The 8,244-nt window shown below is 39.8% G+C and overlaps 1 pseudogene; it reads left to right on the top strand.

Annotated features, from left to right (window-relative positions):
• Positions 1 to 439: 439 nt before the first annotated feature.
• LOC145797579 (rust resistance kinase Lr10 pseudogene) lies at positions 440 to 2,498 on the top strand (annotated as a pseudogene).
• The last annotated feature ends 5,746 nt before the right edge of the window (positions 2,499 to 8,244 follow it).

Here is an 8,244-nt window from a genome sequence, read left to right as displayed (position 1 = left end):
TTCTCAATTCAGCACTCGGCCTCTTTCGTAGCGGACTGCTTTTCAGTCGGCCCCTTACTCTACCGGCCTTTGGACCGAATAGAGTAGGAGGCCGAACATGTGGGAGGAGGCCGAACATGTAGGAGGAAGCCGAACACTATATTTATATTCCAACTTTCCGAGTTCAAGTATTCGGCCATTTTGTGATCCGTATTACTCGGCCCCCACAATAAATTAGTTTTTTTTTTTTTTTTTTTTTTTTTTTTGCCCTCGATTCAAAATTTGTCTCCTTAACCCAACAACACCGCCATTAACAAATTCTTCCACCACAAAACAAACAACACACACTTGGAAGAGTAGAGTAGTTAGGATTTTGTTTCAGAGTATCAAATATCAGCCATTAATTAAGATGGCAATCTTCCAAGGAATTCTGTTGGTCATAGTCCTATTATTAGTACCAATGGTAGCAGCCACAGTAGTAAGACTCGGAGGAGTAGAGGAACAACATGATGAGTGCATCATGCCAACAAGTTGCAGAACACCGAAATGTGGGAATTGTGAAGCACAAGGTACCTATTGTAGATTCAAGAATAACAACAGCAGTGGCAGCAATAGTAAATTATTATTAAATGGAACAACTGAATGCTTAGACAAGCCCAAACAAGCATCTATGGGTACGCTTCTACCCTAGCTAGTTTCTACCCTTTTACTTCAAGTTACGATTATTATATTTTGTTTACCATCATGTTTCATGTGTAATTATTGCGTTCACTTTACAATGATGTCATCTTCCACCACAATTTTGAATTGAAATTTGGACCGAACTTCTTCTCTCCAATGCAGACAATTGAACTGGACATCCAATCGAAGTTTCAGATGTGTGCAACGTCGGTATTTTCCCAAATAAATGGCTTAGATTTTGTTTACCTATTTACAACACAATAGTATACCCAAATAAAAAAATTCAACCCAACGTCTTTGGGCTACAAGATCATTTTAGCTTCAATGCCCTTGTTTTATTTTGTTCTGATCTATTAGATTACTTAGCCTTGTTGATTGTGCGACGATGATAAGTCTTGCCATATAGATTAGGTTGTGCGCTTTTTGTTAGACGTAGTAAACCTGATGGAGGATGTGTTGAGAACCTGATTAGGCCTTTGTTATTTACAGATTTACTGGTTTTTATTTATTTATTTATTTGTTTGTTTGTTTATTTTTTATGGAGGTTTAACCCTATTTGGATATCTGATTCTATCATGTCAGTTTCTTTTCCTTAGCACTGAAAAATACATTTATTATGAATCTATGGTAAAATTTTTAATTATATATATGTGTGTGTGTATGTATTTTAAAGGTGATAGTTTAAGAAGTTTTTAATCTTTTACAGGTGGATTGAGGAAACTAGAGATTGCAAGTGGAGTCCTAGGTCTAACTCTTCCTGTTATAGTTGTCATTACAATATATCTTGTCAATAGATCAAACAAAATGAAAACAGAGGATCAAGTAAAGATTGTCAAATTTTTAGAGGATTACAAAGCTCTCAAGCCTGCAAGATATTCCTATGCAGATATCAAGAAAATAACAAATCAATTTCAAGACAAAGTAGGCCAAGGAGGTTGCAGAATAGTGTACAAGGGCAAGCTTTTCAATGATGTTCATGTCATGGTCAAGATCCTCAACAATGTGAAAGGAAATGAGGATGAGTTCATTAATGAAGTGCAAACAATGGGTAGAATCCACCATATCAACGAGGTTCGCTTGGTGGAATATTGTGTTGACGGATTCAAAAGAGCTCTTCTTTATGAGTTCTTACCAAACAATTCGCTTGAAAAGTTTATATCCACTAATAAAGAGAAGACTTCACTTGGTTGGGAGAAGTTGCATGACATTGCTCTTGGCATATCTAAAGGAATTGAATATCTGCACCTAGGGTGTGATCAACAAATCTTGCACTTCGATGTAATGCCCCACAATATCTTGTTAGATAATAAGTTTATCACGAAGATCTCTGATTTTGGTCTAGCAAAATTGTGCTCAAAGGAATAAAGTGTTGCTTCCATGACTACAGCTAGAGGGACTGTGGGTTACATTGCACCCGAAGTGTTCTCCAAGAACTTTGGGAACGTATCATACAAATTAGATGTTTATAGCTTTGGGATGTTGTTGCTAGATATGGTTAGAGGGAGGCAAAATACGGTAACACAAAACAACAGCGAGTGTTACTTTCCAGAATGGATATATAAACGTTTGATCGAGGAGAAGATCTAGGAATACAAATTGAGGAAGACGAGGATCTGAAAATTATAAGGAAACTAACAACTGTGGGACTTTGGTGCATACAATGGTACCCAGTGGACCGACCATTGATGAAAGTCGTGGTGCAAATGTTGGAAGGAGATGGAGACACTCTAACAGTTCTCCACAGTCCATTTGCTTCCACAAATCCAATGTCAATGAGGGGAACAATAGGTGGTAGAACTTTTAATAGCGAGTTAGAAATAATTTCTGAATTTGAATGAAATAATTAATTAGCTATTTTTTTTGGACTATGTAATAGGATTAATCTCATTATTCTTATCAATGAGTATAGAATTAATTGTTTATCAATGTATTACCATAGCCTTTCAATACTACATCTTATGGCTTTTGTATTAATAGTCCTCTTGTAATGGTGTGCTCTATATCATAAGGAGATTCTTATTAAAGTATTTTTTACTCAAAAGTTTGACAAAACAAGTACTCATCATCATTGTCTACTCTCAAGTTGATTTGGTTTTGACGTACTACATTTTATGGATTTATGGAAAAATTTATTCAGGATTGTTTTGAAATTTGACTTTTTAAATAATTTTTTAAATTTTTACGAAATGTAAACAAAGTATAATGCAGCGGAATAAAAATTATGGTCATACCTTTCAAACAGAGTCTGAATTGAAGAATCTCGTGGGTAAATCACGTGCTTCCTGAATCTGGTCAATCAACCCAGCAATGGGGTGATATTACAATAGTGAATATCACCCACACAAACCACAGTGCAAATGGCTTTGATCGTTGTTTTTGGGAGAGAGTCAGTATATGGGAAAAACTCAAACATACGTTATTTTTCTCTTAATCACCCATATCCCATATATCAGATATATAATCTATTTATCTCATTTATCCATATTAGTTATATGAGATAATATCTGATATCTATATCATCTATCCATATCAGGATATGATAGATATATATCCTGAGTGGTTATCCAAATAGGTTTGAATTCAAATTCAAAACCTATTTGGATAAGGTTCAAAAGGCTGAAAAGGGTCATGCCACATGGGCGCCCATTTCTAACATCTCCCACTCGCACATGAGTTGGCATGACACTGCCACATCTCTATCTTAATCTTCCAAAAAATGAACAATCTCATACTAGCCAATGCACCGTGCGACCACTGAGAACACCTGCAAGTGGGAGTTTTATACTAGAAACTCAATATGAGTCAGCATAGAGACATCAACCCAAAAAGAACAAAAATAGTGTCTCATGTACCCAGACCCATCTAGCTACATCAGTCCAAAAATATCTCTAATCCCTCAAAGAGCATGTTTGACTGTCCTAGGTGCCACATTATATTCACACCCAATCAGCATCCTATATAGAGCGATGTGAGTTGTCGACAGTGAATATAGAGCAGAGATGTAGAACTAGATGATCTTCCCTTCACCCTTATATCATTCAATTTGAAATTGACCGCTTTCCCAGTAATGTCCCTTAAAGCCGAATCATACATGACCGCAGGCAACATACCAAAGTAGCTGAACATCAACTCCTCATCTTATGACATAGTCAAAGGTCACAAAAGGCACAAAGTGAAGTCATTTAGGGAAAAATGACTTTTAGGACTCACACGGTTAAGAAGCAGGGATCCATTCTTTCTCCTCGCTAACGGGTCGATAAGCACATGCAGTACGAATGCATGTTATAGTGGAGTTACTCTTCCAAAAAGTGATGTTAAACTCACACACCATACAGTTCTTAGTCTAGTCGCTCTTAAGCGCACAAGTCGCTTCCTAGCGTCTAACTCGAATTCTCTATTTGCTCGTCTCTCAGGCATCAAATGAGATCTCGCATCTGGCTATCCATAACAGGCATATCATGGAAAAATGGGTACTCTCATATCCATGGTCGGTCTCTAACAAGACCTCATCTTGGCTCCAACCAAGGCGACATAGCTAGTGGATAATTTTAGCTTCTAGTCTCATCCTTACTCGCTACCTAGCGCTAAAGGCGATTGCTCGTGTGAGTGAGCCAATCTTGCTTGCTAACATCAATTTAATTATTTTGTGTATGCTAATTCACAAACCATTGCTAAAAGTAGTAAACATAAATGTGTAATAGAAACAAATATGAATACTAATGGCATAAATATCCCCCCAAAAAAATGAGTTCAACTGAATACACATAAAAATATCACCACTTACGTAGTCATAAAGCCCTAACATGAGTATGATAAACATCTTTAGCAATGGGCTTAGTCAAAGGGTCCGCAATTATGCGACTCGTAGGGATGTGCTCCAGGATCACTTCTTTCTGCGCCAAAATGTCTCTGATAAAGTTGAACCTCACATCAATGTGTTTGGTTCTGCCGTGGTATTTAGGATCCTTAGCGTAAGCGAGTGCAGCCATGCTGTCACAATGGATAGTCACAGGGTCTGAAGTGTGTATGACAACATCCAAATGCTGAAGGAATCTCCTTAACCACATGACTTCCTGAATGGCAGATGAACAAGCCACAAACTCAGCCTCCATAGTCGATAAGGCGATACAAGATTGCTTCTTACTACTCCAAGAAATAGCACCATCGCTAAGCATGAAAGCATATCCTGAAGTAGACTTACGCTCATCTAGGTCTCCTCCCCAGTCAACATCACAATAGCCAACTAGATGTAGATTTGAACTCTGGTAGCAAAGTGTGTAATATGCAGTCCCTCTAAGATATCGTAATATCCTCTTAACTACTTTCCAATGAGCTGGTCCTGGGTTGGATTGGTAACGACTCACAAATCCGACTGCATAACAAATGTCAGGACGTGTACACATCATAGCATACATCAAGCTTCCAACAGCATTTGCATAGGGAACACGGGCCATCTTTTCATTTTCTTCTTGAGTCTTAGGACCCATATCAAGGCTTAGGCTCTCGCCTTTTGCAACAGGAGTGTCAATGGGTTTGAAACTCTACATCTGGAACCGCTCTAGAATAGTCTTCATGTAAGTTTCTTGAGACAAACCAAGAAGTCTCCTAGAGCGATCCCTAAGGATCTTAACACCGAGCACATAGCTCGCCTCACCCATGTCCTTCATCTCAAATGTAGAGAACAACCACATTTTAGTGGCGACAATCATCTCCTTGTCATTTCCAACCAATAATATGTCATCTACATATAATGACAATATCAGAAAAATGTCCTTCGACCGCTTAACATACACATAGTGATCTTCATCAATCATCGTAAACCCATTAGAAACAATGGCTCAATGAAATCTCAGATTCCACTGTCTGGATGATTGCTTTAAGCCATAAATAGATCGTTGAAGCTTGCAAACTTTGCGCTCTTGACCTACTGCCACAAAGCCTTCTGGTTGATCCATATAGATCTCTTCATCCAATTCTCCATTGAGAAATGCAGTTTTAACGTCCATCTGATATAGCTCTAAGTCTAACTGAGCTACTATGGCCAGGATTAGACGAATAGAGGCAAATCTTACAACTGGTGAAAAAGTTTCCTCATAGTCCACACCCTCTCGTTGGGTGTAACCTTTTGCCACTAGGCGAGCCTTATACCTTTCTATGGAACCATCCGTCTTGCGCTTGATTTTGAGAACCCATTTGTTCCCAATCGTCTTGCGCCCTGGCGGCAAATCAACCAAGTCCCAGACATGATTTTTCTTCCTAAACTCTATTTCTTCATCTATTGCAGTACTCCATTCTTTACTAGCAGGGGATGAGAGAGCCTCTTTGAGATTCTTAGGCTCCATCTCATCACTCGGAGCAATCATGAATGCTTCCCCATCAATCTCAAGACGACGACGGGGTATAGCTTCACTTTTGCTTCTACGTAGTTGAGAATCCTGAGAATCCTCATCCATTGGATCTAATCCATGGGCAGGTAGATCGCTCCCACTGTCCCTAGGAGCTTGAGGAATTATTTCCTCATTCTCTACTAGGCTACTAGGTGCGCCTTCAAGTAGATCCTCCATCTCATAGAGTTCTACTTCTCTAGTTACCTCACCTCTGCTAAGGAAATCCTCCTTTAGGAAATTCACATCTCATGACTCAATTTCAGTCACACTTCCATCCGGATGCTCCCCAACAAACACATAGCCCTTAGAATGCTCACTATAGCGAATAAAGATACACTTCTTTCCAATAGGGCCCAACTTCCTAAACTTATGAGAAGCGTTGTGTATGTAAGCTGTCGAACCCCAAGGCCGCAAATTGCCCAAATCAGGCTTTTTGCCAGTCCACATCTCATATGGGATGGAAGGAACTGATTTGGAGGGCACACAGTTAAGGGCGTAGGCAGCAGTCAACAAAGCATCTCCCCAATAAGAAATTGGAAGATTAGCTTGCGCCATCATTGACCTAACCATGTCAAGCAATGTGCGATTCCTTCTCTCCGCTACACCATTTTGTTGCGGAGTCCTAGGAATTGTCAATTGCCTGATAACTCCTTTTTCCTCACAGAACACTTTAAATTGCTCAGATAGATACTCACGTCCTCGATCAGTCCTTAGAGCCTTAATGCTCTTGTCTAATTGATTCTCAACCTCATTAACATACCGTCTAAAGCAATCCAATGCTTCTGACTTGTGAGAAATCAAATAGACATGACCAAAACGCGTGCAATCATCTATAAATGTGATGAAATAAGGGGCTCCATGCCTTGCCCTCACATTCATTGGTCCACATAAATCAGAATGAATAAGTTACAATGGGATAGATGCCCTTATGGCTTTCCCAAATGGTTTCCTTGTTGCCTTGCCAGCAAGACAGTGCTCACAAGTAGGCAAAGTGACTCTAGCGAGTGGGCCTAAAAGACCTTCTCTAGCCAATCTAGTCATCCTGTCTTGCCCTATGTGGCCTAATCTAGCATGCCATCTCATAGAATCATTATCACAAAAAGATGCAATATTAGAAACAGAGCCATTGGCATTTTTATTAAGACTAGAATCATCCACATCCAAAACTAAAAAACCATCTGAAAGATAACCAAAACCATAAAAAATTGTTCCCAAATAAATGCTAACACCATTATTCTCAAAACAAAAGCTAAAACCAAGGCTCATCATGCTAATAACTGAAACTAAGTTTCGCCGAATATCTGGAGCATAAAGAACATCATGAAGATACAAGGTGCGCCCTCGTCGCATTTCCAGCTTGAATGTGCCAATGCCAAGCACCTCCACACTGGACTCATTCCCCATGTAAACTTTTCCGCTCCCAGCAGGTACTCAGTGATACTCAACAAACCCTACTCTGTCCCTCGCGATATGGTCTGTTGCTCCGGAGTCTACAACCCAAAAATGAGGAGAATGAGCAATTAATGCTTGACTAGACACAAAGCATTGAATGCGAGAAATTAAGTAAGGGAGTACCTTCTTCTGCTCAGGGCAATCCCGAGCGAAGTGTCCTTCTTTGTTACAGTTAAAGCATGTCAATTTAGCCTTTGCCTTCTTACCACCACTCTTGCCCCTACGCTTGAAATTTCTAGCGCCATTAGGCTTAAGCGCAGCTGCTGCTTGCTTCTTAGGGGCACTTTTTGCTTTTCCACGTTTGAACTGAGAAGTCCTACGTGAGCTTGACTCAACCACCATAGCAGAACCATCAGACTTAGCCGCCTCAAGGTGCTCAGCCTCTAGCTCCAAATGACGCGATATGTCTTCGAATGTTTTCACACTCTCATTATGCATCATGTTCTGCTTCATCTGCTCCCAAGAATTTGGCAGAGAGCGTATCACAGCCTGTACTTGTTACTCTTGAGTCAAATTGTGCCCAGCAGCCGCAAGCTCACGTATCATGGCTGACATGACTCTCAAATGCTGCTTCATCGAGTGATGCGCCCTTTTCTGATATGAGTCAAACTTCATAGTCAGCCCACGTAGCTTTGCCAAAGAGGTAATACCAAACTTTTGCTTGAGAGCTTCCCACATCTCAAATGCAGTCGGGCAATGCTCAAACTCACTAATCAAGTCGTTGTGCATGTTGCTCAACATAATA

The sequence above is a fragment of the Camellia sinensis genome, chromosome 8 (genome assembly GCF_055761805.1).
Source record: "Camellia sinensis isolate YWXY chromosome 8, ASM5576180v1, whole genome shotgun sequence".
In the NCBI taxonomy this organism is placed as follows: domain Eukaryota; kingdom Viridiplantae; phylum Streptophyta; class Magnoliopsida; order Ericales; family Theaceae; genus Camellia; species Camellia sinensis.
This window is presented reverse-complemented; position numbering and strand designations above follow the sequence as displayed.